The sequence below is a fragment of the Pseudophryne corroboree genome, chromosome 4 (genome assembly GCF_028390025.1).
Source record: "Pseudophryne corroboree isolate aPseCor3 chromosome 4, aPseCor3.hap2, whole genome shotgun sequence".
NCBI lineage: Eukaryota > Metazoa > Chordata > Amphibia > Anura > Myobatrachidae > Pseudophryne > Pseudophryne corroboree.
Window position 1 is genome coordinate 801,201,294 of NC_086447.1, and position 27,563 is coordinate 801,228,856.

Below are 27,563 nucleotides of genomic sequence, written 5' to 3' on the forward strand. Positions count from 1 at the left end.
ACACGGGCGAGACAACGGAGTTAGGGCGCCAGGGGTTACTAGGCTTTCCTGCTCCCGTACCAGCATATCCTTCCAGTACTCAGACCTCTGCCATAAAGATCTCCTCTGGTCTGGAGTACGGGAATCATAACAGTAGCTGTGTGACTAAGCTAAGCGACCCAAGTGGCCAACACAAACACCTGGCCCATCTAGGAGTGGCACTTCAGTGTCAGACAGGATGGCACTTCAAAAAAATACTCCCCAAACAGCACATGATGCAAAGAAAAAAAGAGGCGCAATGAGGTAGCTGTGTGACTAAGATAAGCGACCCAAGTGGCCGACACAAACATCTGGCCCATCTAGGAGTGGCACTGCAGTGTCACGCAGGATGGCCCTTCAAAAAAATACTCCCCAAACAGCTCATGATGCAAAGAAAAATGAAAGAAAAAAGAGGTGCAAGATGGAATTGTCCTTGGGCCCTCCCACCCACCCTTATGTTGTATAAACAGGACATGCACACTTTAACGAACCCATCATTTCAGTGACAGGGTCTGCCATACGACTGTGACTGAAATGACTGGTTGGTTTGGGCCCCCACCAAAAAAGAAGCAATCAATCTCTCCTTGCACAAACTGGCTCTACAGAGGCAAGATGTCCACCTCCTCCTCATCGTCCGATTCATCACCCCTTTCACTGTGTACATCCTCCTCCTCACAGATTATTAATTCGTCCCCACTGGAATCCACCATCTCAGGTCCCCGTGTACTTTCTGGAGGCAATTGCTGCTGGTGAATGTCTCCACGGAGGAATTGATTATAATTCATTTTAATGAACATCATCTTCTCCACATTTTCTGGAAGTAACCTTGTACGCCGATTGCTGACAAGGTGAGCGGCTGCACTAAACACTCTTTCGGAGTACACACTGGAGGGAGGGCAACTTAGGTAGAATAAAGCCAGTTTCTGCAAGGGCCTCCAAATTGCCTCTTTTTCCTGCCAGTATACGTACGGACTGTCTGACGTGCCTACTTGGATGCGGTCACTCATATAATCCTCCACCATTCTTTCAATGGTGAGAGAATCATATGCAGTGACAGTAGACGACATGTCAGTAATCGTTGGCAGGTCCTTCAGTCCGGACCAGATGTCAGCACTCGCTCCAGACTGCCCTGCATCACCGCCAGCGGGTGGGCTCGGAATTCTTAGCCTTTTCCTCGCACCCCCAGTTGCGGGAGAATGTGAAGGAGGAGCTGTTGACGGGTCACGTTCCGCTTGACTTGACAATTTTCTCACCAGCAGGTCTTTGAACCCCTGCAGACTTGTGTCTGCCGGAAAGAGAGATACAACGTAGGTTTTAAATCTAGGATCGAGCACGGTGGCCAAAATGTAGTGCTCTGATTTCAACAGATTGACCACCCGTGAGTCCTGGTTAAGCGAATGAAGGGCTCCATCCACAAGTCCCACATGCCTAGCGGAATCGCTCTGTTTTAGCTCCTCCTTCAATGTCTCCAGCTCCTTCTGCAAAAGCCTGATGAGGGGAATGACCTGACTCAGGCTGGCAGTGTCTGAACTGACTTCACGTGTGGCAAGTTCAAAGGGCTGCAGAACCTTGCACAACGTTGAAATCATTCTCCACTGCGCTTGAGACAGGTGCATTCCACCTCCTTTGCCTATATCGTGGCCAGATGTATAGGCTTGAATGGCCTTTTGCTGCTCCTCCATCCTCTGAAGCATATAGAGGGTTGAATTCCACCTCGTTACCACCTCCTGCTTCAGATGATGGCAGGGCAGGTTCAGGTGTGTTTGGTGGTGCTCCAGTCTTCTGTACGCGGTGCCTGAACGCCGAAAGTGGCCCGCAATTCTTCAGGCCACCGACAGCATCTCTTGCACGCCCCTGTCGTTTTTTAAATAATTCTGCACCACCAAATTCAAGGTATGTGCAAAACATGGGACGTGCTGGAATTTGCCCAGATGTAATGCACGCACAATATTGCTGGCATTGTCCGATGTCACAAATCCCCAGGAGAATCCAATTGGGGTAAGCCATTCTGCGATGATCTTCCTCAGTTGCCGTAAGAGGTTTTCAGCTGTGTGCGTATTCTGGAAAGCGGTGATACAAAGCGTAGCCTGCCTAGGAACGATTTGGCGTTTGCGAGATGCTGCTACTGGTGCCGCCGCTGCTGTTCTTGCAGCGGGAGGCAATACATCTACCCAGTGGGCTGTCACAGTCATATAGTCCTGAGTCTGCCCTGCTCCACTTGTCCACATGTCCGTGGTTAAGTGGACATTGGGTATAACTGCATTTTTTAGGACACTTTTGAGTCTTTTTCTGAGGTCTGTGTACATTTTCGGTATCGCCTGCCTAGAAAAATGAAACCTAGATGGTATTTGGTACCGGGGACACAGTACCTCAATCAAGTCTATAGTTGGCTCTGAATTAAAGATGGATACCGGAACCAGGTTTCTCACCGCCCAGGCTGCCAAGGCCTCAGTTATCCGCTTTGCAGCAGGATGACTGCTGTGATATTTCATCTTCCTCGCAAAGGACTGTTGGACAGTCAATTGCTTACTGGAAGTAGTACAAGTGGTCTTCCGACTTCCCCTCTGGGATGACGATCGACTCCTAGCAGCAACAACAGCAGCGCCAGCAGCAGTAGGCGTTACACTTAAGGATGCATCGGAGGAATCCCAGGCAGGAGAGGACTCGTCAGACTTGCCAGTGACATGGCCTGCAGGACTATTGGCTTTCCTGGGTAAGGAGGAAATTGACACTGAGGGAGTTGGTGGTGTGGTTTGCAGGAGCTTGGTTACAAGAGGAAGGGATTTACTGGTCAGTGGACTGCTTCCGCTGTCGCCCAAAGTTTTTGAACTTGTCACTGACTTATGATGAATGCGCTGCAGGTGACGTATAAGGGAGGATGTTCCGAGGTGGTTAACGTCCTTACCCCTACTTATTACAGCTTGACAAAGGCAACACACGGCTTGACACCTGTTGTCCGCATTTGTGTTGAAATAATTCCACACCGAAGAGCTGATTTTTTTTGTATTTTGACCAGGCATGTCAATGGCCATATTCCTCCCACGGACAACAGGCGTCTCCCCGGGTGCCTGACTTAAACAAACCACCTCACCATCAGAATCCTCCTTGTCAATTTCCTCCCCAGCGCCAGCAACACCCATATCCTCATCCTGGTGTACTTCAACACTGACATCTTCAATTTGACTATCAGGAACTGGACTGCGGGTGCTCCTTCCAGCACTTGCAGGGGGCGTGCAAATGGTGGAAGGCGCATGCTCTTCCCGTCCAGTGTTGGGAAGGTCAGGCATCGCAACCGACACAATTGGACTCTCCTTGGGGATTTGTGATTTTGAAGAACGCACAGTTCTTTGCTGTGCTTTTGCCAGCTTAAGTCTTTTCTTTTTTCTAGCGAGAGGATGAGTGCTTCCATCCTCATGTGAAGCTGAACCACTAGCCATGAACATAGGCCAGGGCCTCAGCCGTTCCTTGCCACTCCGTGTCGTAAATGGCATATTGGCAAGTTTACGCTTCTCCTCAGACGCTTTTAATTTTGATTTTTGGGTCATTTTACTGATCTTTTGTGTTTTGGATTTTACATGCTCTGTACTATGACATTGGGCATCGGCCTTGGCAGACGACGTTGATGGCATTTCATCGTCTCGGCCATGACTAGTGGCAGCAGCTTCAGCACGAGGTGGAAGTGGATTTTGATCTTTCCCTATTTTTTTAACCTCCACATTTTTGTTCTCCATATTTTAATGCGCACAACTAAAAGGCACCACAGGTATACAATGTAGATAGATGGATACTAGTATACTTATGGACGACGAGTGACGACACAGAGGTAGGTACAGCAGTGGCCTACCGTACTGCTATATACAGTATAATGGACCTGGTGGACACTGTCAGCAGACTGCGTTTATAGTATAAAGAAAAAAAGACACCACAGGTATACAATGTAGATGGATGGATACTTAGTATACTTATGGACGACGAGTGATGACACAGAGGTAGGTACAGCAGTGGCCTACCGTACTGCTATATACAGTATAATGGACCTGGTGAACACTGTCAGCAGACTGCGTTTATAGTATAAAGAAAAAAAGACACCACAGGTATACAATGTAGATGGATGGATACTTAGTATACTTATGGATGACGAGTGACGACACAGAGGTAGGTACAGCAGTGGCCTACCGTACTGCTATATACAGTATAATGGATCTGGTGGACACTGTCAGCAGACTGCGTTTATAGTATAAAGAAAAAAAAAGACACCACAGGTATACAATGTAGATGGATGGATACTTAGTATACTTATGGACGACGAGTGACGACACAGAGGTAGGTACAGCAGTGGCCTACCGTACTGCTATATACAGTATAATGGACCTGGTGGACACTGTCAGCAGACTGCGCTTATAGTCTAAAAAAAAAAAGACACCACAGGTATACAATGTAGATGGATGGATACTAGTATACTTATGGACGACGAGTGACGACACAGAGGTAGGTACAGCAGTGGCCTACCGTACTGCTATATACAGTATAATGGACCTGGTGGACACTGTCAGCAGACTGCGTTTATAGTATAAAAAAAAAAGACACCACAGGTATACAATGTAGATGGATGGATACTTAGTATACTTATGGATGACGAGTGACGACACAGAGGTAGGTACAGCAGTGGCCTACCGTACTGCTATATACAGTATAATGGATCTGGTGGACACTGTCAGCAGACTGCGTTTATAGTATAAAGAAAAAAAAAGACACCACAGGTATACAATGTAGATGGATGGATACTTAGTATACTTATGGACGACGAGTGACGACACAGAGGTAGGTACAGCAGTGGCCTACCGTACTGCTATATACAGTATAATGGACCTGGTGGACACTGTCAGCAGACTGCGTTTATAGTATAAAAAAAAAGACACCACAGGAGTGTTTTTCAGGCAGACAAACGTATACTGGTGGTCACTGTCAGCAAAACTGTGCACTGTACTCCTGCTATAGCTGCTCACCAGTCCCCACAATTGAATTAAGCAGTGTGAGCACTCAGCACAGATATATCATGCAGCACTGCACACTGAGCACAGATATGGTATGGAGCGTTTTTTTCAGGCAGAGAACGGATAAAAAACTGGTGGTCACTATTAGCAAAACTCTGCACTGTACTCCTCCTAACAGCTGCTCCCCAATCCTCCCCACAATAAGCTAAGCAATCAGATCAACTGTGTAGTATATAACTAGTATATAAACGGAGAGGACGCCAGCCACGTCCTCTCCCTATCAATCTCAATGCACGTGTGGAAAATGGCGGCGACGCGCGGCTGCTTATATAGAATCCGAATTTCGCGAGAATCCGACAGCGGGATGATGACGTTCGGGCGCGCTCGGGTTAACCGAGCCATACGGGAGAATCCGAGTATGGCTCGGACCCGTCTAAAAAGGGTGAAGTTCGGGGGGGGTTCGGTTTCTCGGAAACCGAACCCGCTCATCACTACTCTCTCTCTCTCTATATATATATATATACACACACATAATGGAGAATGATTAATTCAGCCTCTTAGATAAAGAGCTTTATTTCCTTATAAAATATAAGTGGTGATTTAGTCTAGAAATTGCTGTCACTTATGTTTTCCCTTTACCTATATATTGAGGCACTCTGTACAGCATTGCCTTAGAGTTCATTTTCTACACTAGTCTCATTTTTTTAAAACTAGAATCTCATGTATATCCAGTTGTAATTGATGTAGAAAAACGAGTTTTATGGTAAGAACTTACCTTTGTTAAAACTCTTTCTGCAAGGTACACTGGGCTCCACAAGTCTGGACAATGGGGTATAGAGTATGATCTTGATCCAAGGCACCAACAGACTCAAAGCTTTGACTGTTCCCAGAATGCCTAGCACTGCCTCCTCTATAACCCCGCCTCCCAGCACAGGAGCTCAGTTTTAGTTAACCAGCCCAATGCAGTAGCAGGAAAAGAGACGACAACGGTTAGTAGCCACATACACCACACTCTCACGACAAGAGAAGTGTCAGCGGCTAATGCCATATCAACCCAAAGAAGCTAAGTGCGTCAGGGTGGGCGCCTTGTGGAGCCCAGTGTACCTCACAGAAAGAGTTTTAACAAAGGTAAGTTCTTACCATAAAACTCGTTTTTTGCTGCGGGGTACACTGGGCTCCACAAGGATAGACATTGGGGATGTCCTAAAGCAGTTCCTTATGAGAGGGGACGCACTGTAGCGGGCACAAGAACCCGGAGTCCAAAGGAAGCATCCTGGGAAGCGGCAGTATCGAAGGCATAGAACCTTATAAACGTGTTCCTGGAGGACCACGTAGCCGCCTTGCACAATTGGTCATGGGTTCGCACCACGTTGGGCCGCCCAAGAAGGTCCAACAGACCGAGTAGAATGGGCCGTAATGTGAGCAGGAGCTGACAGACCAGCCTTCACATAAGTATGTGCAATCACCATTCTAATCCACCTGGCCAGGGTCTGCTTGTGAGCAGGCCAGCCACGTTTGTGAAATCCAAACAAAACAAAGAGAGAATCCGATTTTCGAATAGAAGCAGTTCTCTTCACATAGATACGGAGAGCCCGTACCACATCCAAAGACCGCTCTTTGGGAGACAAATCAGGAGAGACAAAGGCCGGAACCACAATCTCCTGATTAAGGTGGAACGAAGAAACCACCTTAGGTAAATATCCGGGACGAGTCCTAAGAACCGCCCGGTCACGGTGAAAAATCAGATATGGGGAACTACAAGACAAGGCACCCAGATCCGACACTCTTCTAGCAGAGGCAATAGCCAGCAAGAACAACACCTTAAGGGAAAGCCACTTAAGGTCAGCTGAACCAAGAGGTTCAAATGGAGGCTCCTGCAACGCCTCCAAAACAACCGACAAGTCCCAAGGAGCCACAGGCGGGACATAGGGAGGTTGGATACGCAACACACCCTGAGTGAAAGTATGAACATCAGGTAAAGTCGCAATCTTTCTCTGAAACCACACCGACAAGGCAGAAATATGAACCTTGATGGAGGCCAGACGCAGGCCTAAATCTAGGCCCTGCTGCAGAAAAACCAAAAGTTTAGCTGTACTAAACTTGGAAGCGTCATAATTGTTAGATGCGCACCAAACAAAGTATGAATGCCAGACCCTCTGGTTAATCCGAGCAGAAGCCGGTTTCTGGGCCCACAACATAGTTTTAATGACCTCTTCAGAAAAACCCTTAGCCCTCAAGACGGAAGTTTCAAGAGCCACGCCGTCAAAGATAGCCGGGCTAGGTCCTGGTAGACACAAGGGTCCTGAACGAGGAGGTCTGGGTGTTGTGGAAGTAGAAGTGGATGCTCTGACAATAGGCCTTGCAGGTCTGAGAACCAGTGCCGTCTGGGCCACACCAGAGCTATGAGAAGCAGATTTCCTTTTTCTTGCTTGAACTTCCAAATTACCCTGGGCAGGAGTGACACCGGAGGGAACACGTACGGCAGCCGAAAACCTCCATGGCACCACCAGCGCATCCACGAATGCTGCTTGAGGATCCCTTGTCCTTGCTCCGAAGACCGGAACCTTGTGATTGTGTCGAGACGCCATCAGATCCACATCTGGGAGACCCCACCTTTCCACGAGGAGTTGAAACACTTCTGGATGGAGGCTCCACTCGCAAGCATGCACGTCCTGATGACAGAGAAAGTCCGCTTCCCAATTCAGGACTCCCGGAATGAATATTGACGATATTGCCGGTAGATGGCATTCTGCCCACTGTAGAATCCGTGAGGCTTCCTTCATTGCCAAATGGCTTTGAGTGCCGCCTTGATGATTTATATAAGCCACTGTGGTGGCGTTGTCTGACTGTACTTGAACAGGACGGTTCTGAATTCAATGCTGGGCCAGGTTCAACGCATTGAAGACCGCCCGCAATTCCAGAATGTTGATCGAGAGGAGAGATTCCTCCTTGGTCCACCGACCCTGTAAGGAGTGCTGCTCCAGCACCGCGCCCCAACCTCTTAGACTGGCATCTGTTGTCAACAGTACCCAGTTGGATATCCAGAAGGGACGGCCCCTGCACAATTGTTGGTCCTGGAGCCACCACAGCAGCGACAGACGGACCTCCGGAGTCAATGAGATCATGTGAGACCTGATCCGGTGAGGCAGGCCGTCCCACTTGGCTAGAATAAGCTTCTGGAGGGGGCGAGAATGGAATTGAGCATACTCCACCATGTCGAATGCTGACACCATGAGGCCCAGCACCTGCATTGCCGAATGTATCGAAACTTGCGGACGAGAAAGGAAGCAACGAATCCTGTCCTGAAGCTTCAGGACTTTCTCCTGAGACAAGAACAACCTCTGGTTGTGAGTGTCCAACAGCGCTCCCAGGTGCACCATGCTCTGAGCAGGGACCAGGGAGGATTTCGTCCAGTTGATGAGCCACCCGTGGGCTTGTAGAAACCGGACCGTTATATCCAGATGACACAGGAGAAGATCTGGGGAATTTGCCAGGATTAACAAGTCGTCCAGATACGGTAGTATCCTGACCCCCTGACGGCGGAGTACCACCGTCATCACCGCCATAACTTTGGTGAAGACTCGCGGAGCCGTTGTTAAACCAAAAGGTAACGCCCGAAACTGGTAATGTATGTTGCCAATAGCAAACCTCAGGTATTGTTGATATGACACTGCTATAGGAATATGCAGGTAAGCATCCTGTATGTCCAAGGAGATCATGTAGTCCCCAGGTTCCAAGGCCAGAACTATAGAGCGAAGGGTTTCCATACGAACTTGCAAATCTTCACAAACCTGTTCAATACCTTGAGGTTGAGAATGGGCCAGGAGGACCCATTCGGTTTCGGGACTAGAAACAGCGGAGAATAGTACCCCCGGCCCCTCTGCGCAAGAAGCACCTGTACTACGACTCCTGTATTCAGGAGGGTCTGTACCACCGAGTGTAGAGTTTTTGCCTTTGTCCGGTCCAAAGGGACGTCTGTCTGGCAAAATCGATGAGGGGGTCGGTTTTTGAAGGCAATGGCGTAACCTCGAGTGACGACTTCCCGTACCCAGGCATCTGAAGTGGTCTTCAACTATTCCTGGGTATACCCTAGAAGCCAGCCCCCCAGCCTGGGATTCCCCAGGGGAAGGCCTGCCCCATCATGCGGTAGGCTTATCGGTCTTGGCATCTGGCTGACGGGTAGCCCAGGCTCTTTTGGGCTTCGGCTGACCAGGTTTGGAAGTGCGGGCCTGCTTATGGTACGCCTGACCTTTTGCTTTACCTGAAGGATGAAAGGGGCGAAAGGACGTACCTTTAGCCTTCGACACAGAAGGAGCGGTATTAGGTAGACAGGCAGTTTTGGCAGTAGCCAAGTCAGCCACTATCTTATTTAAGTCCTCCCCAAACAGAATATCTCCCTTGAAAGGGAGTACCTTCAGGGTTTTTCTAGAGTCCAAATCCACAGACCAGGATCTCAGCCACAATATCAGGCGAGCCAGGACTGACGTAGTAGAGGCCTTGGCTGCCAGGATACCAGCATCAGAAGCCGCCTCTTTAATATATCGAGAAGCTGTGACAATATATGACAAGCATTGTCTAGTATGGTCAGAGGAGATTTCAGCTTCTAACTCCAAGGCCCATGTTTCAATAGCCTCAGCAGCCCATGAAGCTGCAATAGTAGACCTTTGTGCAGCACCCATGAGGGTGTAGATCGCTTTTAGACAACCCTCCACACATTTATCCGTAGGCTCTTTCAGAGACGTGACGGTAGTGACAGGTAGAGCTGAGGAAACCACCATCCTAGCCACATGTGAGTCCACTGGAGGAGGTGTATCCCAATTCTTAGACAGCTCTGGTGCGAGGGGATAGCGAGCCAGCATCTTCTTTTGAGGCACAAACTTCGTACCCGGGTTTCCCAGGGTTCCTGACGTATATCCACTAGGTGATCTGAGTGAGGTAAAACCTGTTTAACCACCTTCTGACGCTTGAACCTATCTGGTTTCTTAGGAGGCACGGATGGCTCGGGATCATACGTAATCTGCAGAATTAACTTAATAGCCTCCACAAGGTCAGGAACATCCACATGTGAACTACCCTCCCCATCAGCCGTATCTGAGTCAGAACCTGTGGGGTCAGTGTAAGTGCCATCCTCATCAGACGAGGTGTCAGTGACAGCAGTGGATTGTGAGGAGACGAGAGCTCGCTTAGAGGACATCTTGGACTTAGGCGAGCGTTGGTCAGACTTTTTAATAGTCAAGGACTGGTTCAACTTCTTTAATTGAGCAGATAAATCGTCCGCCCATGGTGGGTTAGCTGCAGGGCCCACATACGGTTGTACCGGCATTGGGGGTCCCATAGGGGGTGTTAGTTTATGAACTAGCGTATGCAGAAACATGGAAAAAGCGGCCCACGGTGGGTCAGTATGTGCCTCCGTTGCCACAGTCCCACTGGGGGGCAAGGAGCCCCCAGAACCAGAGCCCACAGCTGCTATATTCTCCTCATATGTGCCTGTGGCTTCAGCAACACCAGAAGTGTGTTCCACTCCAGAACCATTACCCTCAGAAGCAGACATGATATAACTTGCAGTATGAGGTAACACAGTACAATTATCAGCAGCACAATATCCCAAACCCAAACCCCTGCGCAGTGTAGTCAGCACTAGCAGAGATAAAGGAGAGATATGGTGACCAAATCACAGAGAAAAATACGTAATACAGTATATCTTTGTGAAAATCCTATATTAGATAACACCTGACGCACCAAGCCCCCTCAGGTTATAGAATATAGGGATAGCAAGTTGAGTGAAAGACACGAGATGGACACCACTCCGCTATCAATGCACACACAAATAGTCACAGTTTGTACAATGCAGAGGTTATTACAGACAATAATACTGCACTGGACTAGCTTACACAGCTATATAACAGTAGATATAACAGTACACAGTAAGAACTGGATGTATATCACAGGGTAATTGTACTATAAAACCCTGACTAAATGCACTCTTTCTTAACTATCACTGTCTAGAATACTTAAGTGTCATGTAAAGGCACAGCGCTGACAACCAGGCGGCTTTACATAAGAGGATTTGCCCAAGCAGTCCCAGGAACAGTGAACTGAGGGATAATGGCACCGCAGACACTGACTGGGAATGAGGAAAAAACAGATATGCAGCTCCAGGGCGGGAACATTTGCAGGAAATTGCGCCCTGGGGCTGGGGGAGGGGATTCAGGTCTAAGCCTTATCCCCCTTGCTGGCAAAACCACCGGGTACTGTGGGCGATATAAGAAGTGGTTTAGAGAGAAAACCCGACCTGCGCCCATGCCCTGGTGATCCAGTGGGATCGCCTGTACTGCCACAGTGTCCACCGCCAGCGCGCGCGGCCCACCTCCCACTGACCGCGCCGGATCGCGATAAAGACCGGGTCTTGCGAGTGGGACCCACTTACCACCTCCCGAAGCGTGGCCACGTGATCCTGGAGAGCCCCAGCCGTGTGTGTCTAACATGAAGAAAACCAGAGCCTCCGCTGTAGGTACCCGGCAACCAGGGCTCGGGAGTGTACAGCGCCGCTGGGGAGAGCTGGAGCTGCAGCAGTGAATGTCACAAGATATTTACCACCGCTGCTGCCCTTGAAGTCTTCACTTTTTACCTCATAAAAAGCTTTTCTCAGGGCTGCTTGGAGCTTACTGCAGCACCAACTGACAAACTGAGCTCCTGTGCTGGGAGGCGGGGTTATAGAGGAGGCAGCGCTAGGCATTCTGGGAACAGTCAAAGCTTTGAGTCTGTTGGTGCCTCGGATCAAGATCCTACTCTATACCCCATTGTCCAGACTTGTGGAGCCCAGTGTACCCCGCAGCGGAAATGTATATGTAAGATAGCTGTAACTCTGTAGCTTTGCTTCTGGTTACTGTGACATCACACCTAGCCTGTGACATCACTAGCCCGTAACATCACAATGCTTCTTCATGTAACATTCTATCTACAGCTGCTGACGTTTCCAGTTTCCATGCAGGAAGACAGGTAGGAGGAGGTGAGTCCTACATAGCAGGGTATGATGGAGAGGGGTAAGGAAGACAGAGTGCAGTATAGTTAGCTGAAATGCAAGACAAGATAGACAGAACTGGAATACAGTTACAAGGACACATAAATAGGAGCAGCGCAGGAAGGAACGAAAGGAATAAAAATGTAGTGTTACAGGAATAAAGAGGGCAGTATGGAGGATAAGCACACATACAGGAGATGCAGATAACCTGGGTCTCTATGAGGCAGGATTGTGGCTTTGGGATGAAAAAGTTAATAAAATAGATAAATGGGATATTGATAACTTTGAAAGTATCTTGTTTGGTTTAAGGAAAATTGGGAAACTGGTTGACTCATGGACATTTTATTGTACTTAAACTAGTACAATGCTTAATGATAGTCTTTTGTATTTTTTAGATCATCTGGCAAAGAGATTTGCAGAGTGTCGGGTGACCGGCAAAGAGATCTGCAAAGTGTCAGTTGAAGATGACGGGAGGGGTCGCAGAGGTAGCAATGACTGGAGTATAACGTGAAGGAAGTAAGTTACCATACTCTCTCTGCACATGTTACATCTTCCCCACCTGCAGTGCACATGGGCTTGTCCATTAGAGAACAAATTTGCTGCTGCGATCAGGTCTGACTTAGCACCAGTGTATGATACTAACATGGGGGGGGTGGGTGGGGGGCAGATATAACATTTGCAGAGAGAGTTAGATTTGGGTGGGTTATTTTGTTTCTGTGCAGGGTAAATACTGGCTGCTTTATTTTTACACTGCATTTTAGATTGAACTCACCACACCCAAATCTATCTCTCTCTGCACATGTTATATCTGCCCCCCCCCCCCTGCAGTGCACATGGTTTTGCCCAACTGCTAAAAAATTTCCTGCTGCGATCAACTTGGAATTACCCCCATGGTCTTAGCACTAGGGAAGACTTGGAGCAGATAATTTGGGTCTCTATGAGAAAGGATCTTGGGTTTTGGATAAAAAGTCAATAAAATAGATAAATTGCAAATGAATAAAAATGAAAGTACGTAATAAAATGTAGTAGTATAATCATACAGATAGTATGTCTTACCAGGAAATTCTGGTTATTTAGATAATTATTTGGCAAAGTTCTGGCAAAGAGATTTGCAGAGTGTCGGGTGACCGGCAAAGAGATCTGCAAAGTGTCAGTTGAAGACGACGGGAGGGGTCGCAGAGGAATTAGTGACTGGAGAACAGCATGCAGGAGGTAAGTTACCATACTTGTGTAATTGTGTGTGTAGTAGGGGGTATTGAGAGCACAGTACAAAACATAGGGTCTATGGTGGGGGAGAGCGGACAATACAAAACATGCAGAAGGGGGCAACTTGGTATAGCACATACAGATGGTGTGGGGGCACAATACAAAAACATAGAAATTGTGGCGTACTCTATAGGACATATAGAGGAAGGACATACACTTTTGGGGGTTGCGAGATGTAGTACATACTTTAATACAGAATAACAGGAAGGGTGGGGAGAGCATGATACAGAACATACAGATTGGGGGAAGAACAATACAGATCGGGGGTTATAGTGAAATGGCTGACATTTACAGTATATCAATGAACTTGGGGCAGGTGTACAAAGCCTGGGAGAGTGATAAAGTGGAGAGAGATAAACTAACAACCAATCAGCTCCTAGTTGTCATTTTTCAAACACAGCCTGTAACATGGCAGTTAGGAGCTGATTGGCTGGTACTTTTCCACTCTCCACTTTATCACTCTGCAGGTGCTTAATACATCTCCCCCATAGAATAATCATAGGCGTGCGCACAGGGGGTGCCTGGTGCGCACAGGCACCCCCTAATGTCCAGTCGTTCCCCCCTCGCCAAGTGTGCCAATCGATTCCATGCAAAGTGCCCTGTGGGAAAAATCGTCTGAGCTGCTTGTACAGTGAAGCAGATGAGCCAGCAGCCAGGGCATTGCTTCAGTGTCTGGCTGGACCTCCTACCAGGCTCAGAGTGGGTTGCGTGTGTCAGCCCAGCCTTCCCCTCTTTTCCTGCTCCACGGATGCATCTCTATACTCCCTGGCTGCCTGTGTCCTGGGCTGGCTTTCTGCTATTCACAGGAATACACTAGAAAGATAGGTAGAGGCTGTAGTTACTGGGGGTAATATGGTGGAGGGTGGTCTGTGTATAATGTAGCATGGGTGTTCTATGGGGGAGTGTAATGTGAATTTCAGCTCATACTGTGTGGTGTAATGTGGATTTCTGCTCATACAGTGAGGCTTAATGTGAATTTTGGCTCATCCTGTATAGTGTATTGTGAATTTCAGCTCATACTGTGTGGTGTAATGTGAATTTCTGCTCATACAGTGAGGCTTAATGTGAATTTTGGCTCATCCTGTATGGTGTATTGTGAATTTCGGCTCATACTGTAAAGCATCACCTGAATTTCAGCTCATACTGTATGGCATAATGTGAATAATGGGCACTACTGTCTGTAGCTGGTGAGCATGGGGACATGTGTGACAAATGCTGGTGTCCAGCAGAGGAGGAGGCTGATGGCATAGAAAGAGGCAGATGTGGCTCTGATGGCACATGTGGAAACTTGACTTGTGTTATATTAAAACTCAAAAGTTTGGCCCCCTAAATCTCCCGTACTTTGCAGAGTGGCCAACTCAAAATCAGGGTGTAGGTGCTCGGGGGTGCAAGGGGTGGGGGTTGGGGTGTGTGTGTGTGGGGGGGGGGGGGGGAGATGCATATGCATTTAGGCCCACCACTTTCTAGTTCTGCCACTGGGTCAGGAATAGGTTGGGGAAGTGTAAGCAGTGATATAGGGCAGTGGCAGCTAGGACTCAGGGATATGCCACAGCGGACAGTCAGAACTGGCCAGTGGTTGCACCATTATGTTTCATTTTATTTCTCTGGGGTGTATTATATTTACTTTATTATTAGGAACTAGGGAGAAATTGGATTAAGCCATATGATTTTAGGGGGTTATTCTGAGTTGTTAGCAAACCAAAAAAAGTTAGCAATCAGATAAAACCATGTGCACTGCAGGGGGGGCAGATATAACATGTGCAGAGAGAGTTAGATTTGGGTGGGTTATTTTGTTTCTGTGCAGGGTAAATACTGGCTGCTTTATTTTTACACTGCAATTTAGATTGCAGATTGAACACACCCCACCCAAATCTAACTCTCTCTGCACATGTTATATCTGCCTCCCCTGCAGTGCACATGGGTGGTCATTCCGAGTTGTTCGCTCGCAAGCTGTTTTTATCAGCTTTGCACACGCTAAGCCGCCGCCTACTGGGAGTGAATCTTAGCATAGTAAAATTGCGAACGAAAGATTCGCAATATTGCGATTACACAAGTCTTAGCAGTTTCAGAGTAGCTCCAGACTTACTCGGCATCTGCGATCAGTTCAGTGCTTGTCGTTCCTGGTTTGACGTCACAAACACACCCAGCGTTCGCCCAGACACTCCTCCGTTTCTCCCGCCACTCCCGCGTTTTTCCCAGAAACGGTAGCGTTTTTTCACACACACCCATAAAACGGCCAGTTTCCGCCCAGAAACACCCACTTCCTGTCAATCACATTACGATCGCCTGAACGATGAAAAAGCCGTGAGTAAAATCCTAACTTCATAGCAAATTTACTTGGCGCAGTCGCAGTGCGAACATTGCGCATGCGCACTAAGCGGAAAATCGCTGCGATGCGAAGAAATTTACCGAGCGAACAACTCGGAATGAGGGCCATGGTTTTGCCCAACTGCTAACAAAGTTCCTGCTGCGATCAACTCAGAATTACCCCCTTACTGAGAGAATGTAAAATAGTGATAAACACGTCCCTGGGTAGTGCTAGACCCACCCAAAAGATGGTGCTAGACACGCCCCTTCTGCAGTGCACCCCCTAATAAAATTAGCTGCGCAAATGATGAAATGGTACAGAATGGTATAAATGATGTGAATTGGAGCTGTAACAAGTGACTGTTTCCCTATCTTTACATATAATAAAGGTGACATAGTCCTTTTCCTAGAGTCCTTCCCCTTACCGCTCAGGGGGGCCTGATTCAGATGCGGACGCAGAGCTGCTGTTGCACCAAGTGGCTCAATGCTTTTTCACTGTGCATGCATGTAAGCTGCACTGCGCACAAAATTAAATCAAGCTCACAAAGAGGATCCCATCGCATACCTCCCAACTTTTCATTTTACTGAAGAGGGACACGCGCGCGGCTTCACCGCGTGCTCCCAAAAGGGGTGTGGCCTAAGAAAAGGGGCGTGGCTTCACAGGAGGGCCACAACCGAGAGCCACGCCGCCAGTTTTCATCACTGAGGGGGCATGCCCAGCGCTCTGTGGGCCGCTGGCATGCCCCCTCTCCCTCTGACTCCAGTGAATAGATGCTGTGCGCATGCGCACAGCGTCTATACACTGCAGAGCAGTGAGTGCAGAAGCCTCCCAACTGCCCCCCCCCCCCCTCCCCCACCGCGGGACACTGCGGCCCGCTGGTGGGACAGCGGGACAGTCCCCAAAAAACGGGACTGTCCCGCGGGACAGTTGGGAGGTATGCATCGCAAAGTGATTGACAAGAAGCCAGCGTTTGAGGTGGTAACGGGGGTGGCCAGTGGCGGAACTAGCGAGCAGTGGGCCCAGGTGCGAGAAAATGCTTTGCCCTCCCCCCCCCCCCCCATCCAAGTCCACCCCCTCACCCCTGGAGAGGATCTGGTGAGGGGGACCTGCTCAGGGCCAGAGAAATGGATACCTAGCAACAGTGCCGTAACTAGACATTTTAGCACTGTGTACAAGAAACGGCATCGGAGCCCCACCCCTGCATGCAAAACAGGGGCAGTGCGCGCCTTAGGCGCGCGCAAAAATACATAGTGGCGTGGCTTCGTGAGGAAGGGGAGTGGCCACAAAATAATACTAATTCATAAAATGGTGCACAGTAGTCTCCATTATTCAAATTACGCCGCACAGTAGCACCACTACACCAGGTAGAGACCCACTACACCAGGTAGAGACCCTTTTACACCTTACGGCGGATAGATTCCTCTTTTTACACATTACGGCAGACAGCGTTCCCTTTTTACACATTACGGCAGACAACGTCCCCCTTTTTACACATTATGGCAGACAGCGTGCACTTTTTACACATAACGGCAGACAGCGTCCCCTTTTGACACATAACGGCAGACAGCGTGCCCTTGTTACACATAGTGCAGACAGCGTGCCCTTGTTACACATAGTGCAGACAGCGTGCCCTTGTTACACATAGTGCAGACAGCGTGCCCTTGTTACACATAGTGCAGACAGCGTGCCCTTGTTACACATAGTGCAGACAGCGTGCCCTTGTTACACATAGTGCAGACAACGTGCCCTTGTTACACATAGCGTCAGACAGCGTACACTTTTTACACATAACGGCAGATAGCGTGCCCTTGTTAAACATAGCGGCAGACAGCGTACACTTTTTACACATAACGGCAGACAGCGTGCCCTTTTTACACATAATGGCAGACAGCGTGCCCTTTTTACACATAACGGCAGACAGCGTCCCCTTTTTACACATTACAGCAGACAGCGTGCCCTTGTTACACATTACGGCAGACAGCGTGCCCTTGTTACACATTACGGCAGACAGCGTGCCCTTGTTACACATTACGGCAGACAGCGTGCCCTTGTTACACATTACGGCAGACAGCGTGCCCTTGTTACACATTACGGCAGACAGCGTGCCCTTGTTACACATTACGGCAGACAGCGTGCCCTTGTTACACATTACGGCAGACAGCGTGCCCTTGTTACACATTACGGCAGACAGCGTGCCCTTGTTACACATTACGGCAGACAGCGTCCCCCTTTTTACACATTACGGCAAGCAGATTCCCCCTGTTTACACATCACGTCAGGCAGATTCCCCCTTTTTACACATTACGGCAAAGATTCCACCTTTTTACACATGACGACAGGCAGATTCCCCCTTTTTACACATTGCGGCAGGCAGATTCCCCATTTTTACACATTGCGGCAGGCAGATTCCCCATTTTTACACATTGCGGCAGGCAGATTCCCCCTTTTTACACATTGCGGCAGGCAGATTCCCCATTTTTACACATTGCGGCAGGCAGATTCCCCATTTTTACACATTGCGGCAGACAGTCCCAAGAAAGACAGAAAGAAAGACAGAAAGAAAGAAAGAAAGTAGAATTATACTTACCCTCTCTGCTGGCTCAGGCTCCTCGGAGCAGCTTCTGACGATTCCCGGGCAGGAGAGAAGGAGGAGGAGGGGGGTGGAGGAGGGAGCCGCAGCAGCGCTGTGTTATTGGTGGAGGCGCTGCTGCTGCTGCTGCCCCTCTGCTTCACTATAGGCTGTTCTCGGAAGACAGCCTATAGTGAAGCAGAGGGGCAGCAGCGCCTCAACCAGTAACAAAGCGCTGTGCGGCTCCCTCCTCCTCCTCCTTCCCCCATACCGCTGCTCCTCTCCTCTCTGGGTGGCTGTGCGCTGCGGGCAGCGGTTGCCCGCAGCGCACAGCGGCATGTAATGAGTCAGTTTGACTCATTACATGCTTTGGGCCCCTGGACAGAGGCGGGCCCCAGTGCAATGCACTGGTTGCACTGGCGGTAGTTCCGCCTCTGGGGGTGGCTAACTGTATACAGGCATGTCATGTCCGTTCAATCATGTGAACGGCCACGGCTGTTCCATGTGCGTGCATAAATTACCCATTGTGACCTGTGTTGCTGCTGGAGAGCCCCCTGTATCTAGGATACTTGCTCAGCCTACGACTGCTCATACTCATGATGCAATTGTGAACTGAAAGATTGCAGCAGCGATCGCTTCAACAACCACAACTGAATCAGGCCCACAATTACAACCATTATATTTTACTATTTTATCACATTTAACAACTAAGGGGTCAGTTTGTCTTATAACAGCCACACTTTCCGGTAGCCCCATAGGCTGAATCTGGCCACGAAGGGTGTGAGTTTGGATGCTGTTGAAATGTCGCAGCAATGGTAACTCGTACCTAATTGGATTGACCCCTAAATGTTAGCAATGAATAGCTTTTATTATTTACTCGTCAAATTTATTTTCTGAAGGTACCCACTAATTACTATGAGAGAACTTATCCCCCCAATGTGTGTATTGTATAAAAACAATGGGCCCTTTGGGATAATTGTCCTTATTTTAGTTATTTTCCATATCCTCAGTAGTTAGAGTAACAAATTTACATAGAGAGATTTTTCTCTCTACACAACCACACCACTGATTGCAGTTGTCTCTCTGCTTGTTCATCCACTAACAAGGATTTTTCATCTCTTCCTCTTCGTCTTCACGCAGTGGGTGATCCCTGAATAGCTGCCCTGGGAGGAGAGCTGCGGACACATGCTCCAAATGTTGGGACATATGCATTACCTATTAGGAGGTATAGATGCCGGCTGTCGGGTTTACGGCAGTCAGAATACTGACTCTGGGATCCCGACACTCTTCAGAATCCCGACGTTGGAACTCCAAATGGGCAAGGATACCAACGCCGTATCCCCACGATCATAGGTTTACGGCTGGGCAAGGGGGTTAGGTTTAGGCATCAGGCACGGGGTGGAGGGGTGGTGGATAGGCTGCGGGGGAGGGAGGGTTAGGCTTACGCGTCAGGCGGGGGGTTAGGTTTAGGCATCAGGTGGGGGGAGCTTAGGGTTAGGCTGCGGATAGGGTGGGTTAGGCACCACCGGGGGTGGTTAGGCTGCGTGGGAGGGAGGGTTAGGTATAGGCATCAGGCGGGAGGGTTAGGTTTAGGCATTAGGCAGGGGGGATAAGTTTAGGCTGCAGGTGGGGGGAGCTTAGGGTTAGGCACCCCCGGGGGTGGTTAGGCTGCAGGGAAGGAAGGGTTAGGTTTAGGTGGGGGAATTAGGTTTAGGAGTCAGGCGCGGGGGTTAAGTTTAGGCTGCGCATGGGGGTAGGTTAAGGTTAGGCTGCGGGTAGGGTGGGTTATGGTTAGGCACCCCTGGGGGTGGTTAGGCTGTGGGGGAGGGAGGGTTAGGATTAGGCATCGGGCGGGGGGTTAGGTTTAGGCGTAAGGCGCTGGGTTAGGCTTAGGCTGCGTGTGGGGGGAGGTTAACGTTAGGCTGCAGGTAGGGTGGGCTAGGGTTAGGCACGCCCAGGAGTGGTTAGGCTGCGAGGGAGGGTTAGGTTTAGGCAGCAGGGATGGAGGGGGGTGGTTAGGCTGCGGGAGAGGGAGGGTTAGGTGTAGGCAGCAGGGACAGAGGTTAGGTTTAGGCACCTCCACGGGAGGGTTAGGCACAAAGGGGGAGGATAGGGTTAGACTGCGGACAGGTGGGGTTAGGAGGGTGGGGAGAGGGAAAAGGTTAGGCTGCGGGTGGGGGGAGGATAGGGTTAGGCTGCGGTTAGGGTGGGTTAGGGTTAAGGACCCCCGGGGGTGGTTAGGCTGCGGGGGAGGGAGGGTTAGGTTTAGGCATCAGGTGGGGAGATTAGGTTTAGGCATCAGGCGGGGGTTATGTTTAGGCTGTGGATGGGGGGAGGTTAGGGTTAGGCAGCAGGTAGGGTTGGTTAGGGTTAGGCGCCCCCGGGGGTGGTAAGGCTGCGGGGAAGGGAAGGATAGGTGTAGGCATCAGATGGGGGGAGGATAGGGTTAGGCTGCGGGTGGGGGGAAGTTAGGGTTAGGCACCCCCGGGAGTGGTTAGGCTGCAGGGGATGGAGGGTTAGGTTTAGGCAGCAGGGATGGAGGTTAGGATTAGGCACCTCTGCAGGAGGGTTAGGCATAAAGGGGGGAGGTTAGGGTTAGATTGTGGACAGGCAGGGTTAGGGGGGTGGGGAGAACACCCCTTACTCACCACTGTCAGTCTTTTCTGTATTGGGATCCTGGCATCGGTATGACAACCACCAGGATCCCGTGCGCTGGGATAGCATACTGACCTCTCTAGTAGTACACCTCTTAATGCCCAGAGGGAAGGGCGATCCTGAGGCCATGGTTCCCCAGAGGTTTCCCCCCAAGGGGGTTTTCCTCTCCTGAGTGCTGAAGGATGACTCTTCATGAGTCCAGAGGTGTAGCTTTTATGCCATAATGAGTACCAATCTCATGCCCATCCCTGCAATGTATATGAAGTAAAATAATTGCTAATGCGATCACTTTACTTCTGGGTTTAGACCCCGGCTGCACTAGTTCACATGTGCAATTGTCAGACTGCGTATGTGAGAGCAGACAGTAATGCAGAGGGATCCCAAGGATCCTTCTCCTGGGAATTATTGCATAATGTAGCCCACAGGCTACAAACCCCATTTAGAAATGGCATTAGCTGCCTTGCCAAGCTCAGAAATACTTTGCATTCTGGAGCTTGGAGTGTTTCAGTTTACCATCTGCCGTAGAAACTTTTGGTGGCTGCTTTTGTGTTCAAAATAGGAGGAACGCAATAGATATCTCAAATATCCATTGCAGTCCCCAATACATACATTCAGGGGCTGGTTAATATTTGTGGGCAGCCCCCAAAACCGACTGTTTTTGGAGATGTCTCGCAAATATTATTTATTAAATATTCCACTTAATAAACTTTTTATATTTTAACATAAACTAAAAAATGTTTTATGTATTCATTGACTGAGTCTCCCATCTTTACTGAATGCTAATTTCACAGGGTCCACAAATTATTACTGATATGACTGTTACTCTACTGTCCTGCTGGTGCTCCTGGCCTGCTATATAGCAGCCAGACATATATTTTATGTACAGCACTCTTGGGGAGATGTAGCAAGCCTTGGAGAGAGATAAAGTGCAGATGTCCAAACCACCCAATCATCTTCTGTCACTTATCTAGCACAGTACATGAAATGATGCCTTTAGTTAGTTAGAAGATTCATTTGATTTGGGCAAATACTCAACTTTATCTCTCTCCATGGCTTGATACATCTCCCGGAAAATATAATGTCTTCCTTTCACTTAATTAACAAGTTAAATTAATTATTTGTCTTGGAAACAGGGTAAGAAATTCACAGTATAAGATAATGTTATAAAGGCTTGTCAATACCTCCTGGTACATTTACATTGATTTATCATTCACATTTCTTCCATACCAGACAGGGGCGGATTGGGAATGTAAAGTGGCCCTGGAAATATATGAAAAGTGGCCTCATGTAGGTTGGAGTAAGTCAGCTATAAGCGGGGCCCAACACAAATTAGGCTTAAGCAAATTGTTAGCATTACCCACAGTGGTAGTAAGCAAGGCTAATGCAGCATAGTAGGCAGTCATAGCACCAGCAGGAGGATAGTGTCACAGGAGGTGGAGATCACACCAGTAGATGAGGCATTGCACTGGTAGGCAGTCACAGCACCAGCAGGAGGATCTTGTCACAAGAGGTGGAGATCACACCAGTAGGTGGGGAATTGCACTGGTAGGCAGTCACAGCACCAGCAGGAGAATCATGTCACAGGAGGTGGAGGTCACACCAGTAGATGAGGCATTGTACTGGTAGACAGTCACATCACCTGCAGGAGAATCATGTCACAAGAGGTGGAGATCACACCAGTAGGTGGGGAATTGCACTGGTAGGCAGTCACAGCACCAGCAGGAGGATCTTGTCACAAGAGGTGGAGATCACACCAGTAGGTGGGGAATTGCACTGGTAGGCAGTCACAGCACCAGCAGGAGGAACTTGTCACAGGAGATGGAGATCACAGCAGTAGGTGAGGTATATTGCACTGGTAGGCAGTCACATCATCTGCAGGAGAATCATGTCACAGGAGGTGGAGATCACAGCAGTGGGTGAGGCATTGTACTGGTAGGCAGTCACAGCACCAGCAGGAGGATCCTGCCACAGTAGATGGAGATCACACCAGTAGGTGAGGCATTGCACTGGTAGGCAGTCACAGCAGGAGGATCTTGTCACAGGAGGTGGAGATCACACCAGTAGGTGAGGCATTACACTGGTGGGCAGTCACAGTACCAGCAGGAGGATCATGTCACAGGAGGTGGAGATCACACCAGTAGCTGAGGCATTGTACTGGTAGGCAGTCACAGCAGGAGGATCTTGTCACAGGAAGTGGAGATCACACCAGTAGGTGAGGTATTGCACTGGTAGGCAGTCACAGTACCTATGGTAGCTACACCCCTATATATAACACATGTAACTGTGACAGGGAAGGTGGCCTCTCTCAGCTCTGGGCCCCATAGTAGCTGCCAGGGGCAGATTGGGATCGAACACCAGCCCGGGAAATTTATGGAAGCAGCCCTAATGGGGGTGGAGTCTGTCGAGGGGGAGGGGCCTGACAAGAGGGTGGGGTCACTCCTCAGAGGTCCTGATTCTGAGATAGACACAGTTGGGGCCTCCTTTGCTTTACGTTATGCTAATGTTTACCTGTGACTGTGGCCCTCATTCTGAGTTGATTGCTTGCTAGCTACTTTTAGCAGCTGTGCAAACACATTGTCGCCACCCACGGGGGAGTGTATTTTCGCTTTGTAAGTGTGCGATCGCATGTGCAGCTGAGCGACATGAACACATTTTGTGCAAAACAAGACCAGCCCTGTAGTTACTTATCCTGTGCGATGATTCTAGCGACGGAGGTCCCGGAATTGACATCAGATACCCGCCCTGCACACGCCTGGACACGCCTGTGTTTTCCTAAACACTCCCAGAAAATGGTCACTTGCCACCCACAAACGCCCTCTTCCTGTCAATCTCCTTGCGATCGGCTGTGCGAATGGATTCATCGCTAAAAGCATTGCACAACAACGATGCTCTTTGTACCCATACGACACGTGTGCACATAGGGTGCATACGCATGCGCACTTTTGCCATTTTTTACCTGATCGCAGCACTGCGAAAATCGTCAGCGAGCGTTCAACTCGGAATGACCCCCTTTATGCATATGCTGCTACAATGCCATTCCCTGATGCACATCTGTAAGTCTGAATATACAAGGACTGATATGCCCACTTTCAGTGTCTACTGACACTACTGTCATGCCTTTAATCTACTTCTGATTTTATTGAGTTTTCATTCTACAAACCCCTTTTTTTAACCTTATACACGAATAGCACAACATTACAGGTATAGCACCGCACTACACGTATAGCACCGCATTATGGGGGTCATTCCGAGTTGATCGTAGCTGTGCTAAATTTAGCACAGCTACGTTCAGGCACTCAGACCTGCCGGGGGATGCCCAGCACAGGGCTAGTCCACCCCGCATGTCCGTGCCGACACCCCCCTCACCCTCTGCAGAAATGCAAAAGTATTGCACAGCGGCGATGCTTTTGCATTTCAGGAGTACCTCCTGGCCAGCGCAGCTCTTGCGACTGGCCGGGAAAACCTCCTCGCTGCCCGGGTTGCAGCGGCTGCGTGTGACATCACGCAGCCGCCGCGGCCCGCCCCCCCAACGGTCTTGCCACGCCTGCATTGGCCGGACTGCGCTTAACACCGCTGTCCAGCCCCCTCCCACCCAGCGACCGCCTCTGCCTGTTAATCAGGCAGAGGCAATCGCCCAGCATGCGCCGATGTACTGCGGCGCCGGCGCATGCACACATCCAACCCGATCGCTGCGCTGCGATAAACTGCAGCGAGCGATCGGGTCGGAATGACCCCCTATATGACTAGCACCACATTACATACGTAGCCACCGCATTACATACGTAGACACCGCATAAATAGGCCCATCATCATGGACAGACATTAGGCAGCTATAGGGCTGAAGGATTTTGCATAAGAGATTGTCCCAGGGCTGGCTGTGAGTGCAGCCTGATCAGCTGGTATCCAGAGAACAAAGTACATCCAGCTCCTGTCCAGTCCCCAAACCATACACTGTGACCGGGGACACCCTAACCCTTACACTAACATGATAATGCAAATAATGTAATAAAAAATAACCTCTCTGCCGGGTCCCCTTCAGTGCTCAGTCGCCGCTCTGGCCAGTTCAGTGAGAGTGCGGGAGATGGGGTGGCAGTGGGTATAGTGAACCCGGCTCCGACCATCGCTTTGTTGCTGCTCCTGGGCCGGACTCATTGAAGAGACCTTTGGACAGGGCCAGGGAGAGGATGCTACTGGGCTGGTTAACTTTCTCAAGGTCCCCCATTGGTAGAACAGCTTCACCACTTTTCACGGCTAGCGGCACCTGGAAGTGCCCGCTAGCCTAACTTCCGGATTACATTCCAATGAACCACAAGTACTGGAAGCAGTGTGAGCCAGCCCAGCCTGAGCGTGTATAGGCCTGGCTGAGGGGGATATGGGAACAGCCCATCGGAATCTGTCATGGTGTCCTGGTGGGCCAATCTGCACCTTGGTACTAGTGTAAAAAATAGTGTATTTCTGTGTTCCAGTAGCATATGCCTCTGGTTTACACCAGGCACATCACAGACACGTTCCACTTCATGCTGTAGTACCATTTTATTTTATGTAGAGAAAATGAGGAGTAATTATTATTTAATCCCTAGGCAGCTTTCAGATTTGGGGATTAAGAGCAGGAACACATGCGCAGTCAGCTGATAATTGCACAACTCCGTAAATATTGGCATTGTGTACTCTGACTCAGGCCCAAAGATGCAGCGGCTATAAGTCCCGCACCTGCGGCTTCTTGCACCCTATCACACGATTACATTTACCTCTCTTTTCTTAACGTACATTTCTATTACAATGTTTTATTTTCCCACTTTTCAACACTGCACAATACATAATAATACTATAATGATCTCATTTGGCAACACTGTTTAGCTTCTATGTTTTGAATACCATGAACTGACCTCTGCCGCTATATAACTCCTAGATGCTAATGTTATACATTAGTATTATACTCCCATAAGTACGGTGTATGGAGTCCGGAATCTACATATAAAAGATAAGGATAAATCTGGATATTTTTAATGTTTAAATACTCCACTGTGCGTTGTCAGGCAGAATTAGTACACATTGTCGTTTACTATTTTATAACGACCTCGGATCTCTACGCATCAAATCCCATCTCTATATGTGGCTTGTACTTGGATGCAGATCTGAGGCCATGCATAATGCATGCGTCATAAAACAAGGTTGCAGTAATGAACAGACCACAGCAAAACCTGGCACGTTGAAACATAGCTTTAATTAAGATATTTCTAAATGCAGAACCAGTTTTCAGGTCGGCAGAACAGCAGAACATTTAATAAAGCACTGCTATTAGCAGCCATGTCTATTACTATTATGGTGGCATTGGAGTCATTGAGCTGGATACTTATGACTGAAGAAAAGTACTGTTATTACGTCACGGTTACAGAGGTCTATGAGCCATATTCAGTACGGGACACAAATGCCCGAAATTCGCAACCAAGCGATTTTTGGGCATTTGGGCATGCAAGCAAGCTCTGTCCCTGTGATGCCTCTCCGCAGCATCATTCAGGTATTTTTCGTAAAAAATATCCCAATTTCCTACCGGCTACCGCTGCCGCCAGGCACCCCTCACCGTTGCTCAAAACAGCCTCCCCACCCCGGATTTTATACTTACCAGTCTAGGATCCAGTGTACGCTGCTCCAGGAGACTTCTTCTGTGCTGTGACCCCTGGTGCTGTCACAGCGCAACACATGGGTGACCCAGCGCCCGGCAGCGCTCCCCGGAGCAGCGGACACCGGCTCCCTGGACTGGTAAGTGTGGTGTTTTTTTACACTCTGATCAGCTTGTGATGCTGATCATTGGAGCCCGGTTCCTGCACAGCATTCTCTGTCAGGGGCAGAGAAAGCTGGGCAAAAGAGTGCATCTCACAGTGCTGCCCTGTGAATTCGCCAGCTTTTTAGCAGTTTTTTGCGCTTTAATACATTCAGTGATACTAAAATAATGTAAAAAGGGAGTGTAAACACCCTTTTTCACATTATTTTAGTAAATAATCCAACACTGGTGGGCATTCTGCATCTGCAGCTTCCATCCTGGCATCACCACTGTCATGTCCAATGTACGTGCATATTGTATATAGATTCTCCACATACAGTACAGCAACACATACTGCACTTAATATTGTATTTACTGAAGCTGACAGAGGGGCCGATTCAGACCCGATCGCTAGGCTGCGTTTTCTCACAGCCTGCGATGAGATCTGAACCGCGCATGCGTATGCACTGCAATGCGCAGGCGCGACGTACTGCAGCAACGGGGATTGCCGGCCAGGAATGGGATGGTGCAAAAATTTTCGAGCGCACCGGCAAGCGCAAGGAGATTGACAGGAAGAGGGCATTTGTGGGTAGCAGCTGACCATTTTCAAGGAGTGTCTGGAAAAACGCAAGCGTGTCCAAGCGTTTGAAGGGAGGGTGTCTGACGTCAAATCTGGTCCCGGACTGGCTGAAATTATCACAGCGGCTAAGTAAGTCCTGGGCTGCGCCGACACTGCACAAAATCAGTTTGTACAGCTCTGATACACATATGTTCCCACACTAGCACAGCTAAAATACACTACCCTGTAGGTGGCGACTATCTGGTCGCAATGCTGCAAAAATCTCTGCCCAGCGCGGGTCTGAATTACCCCCACAGTAAGAAGATCCTGTGTGGTCCTGTGTGATGTGCAGTGCAGGAAGACTCTGTCTGGGCTGTGTGCATACATAATACAGTAGAAGGAGATTCTGATG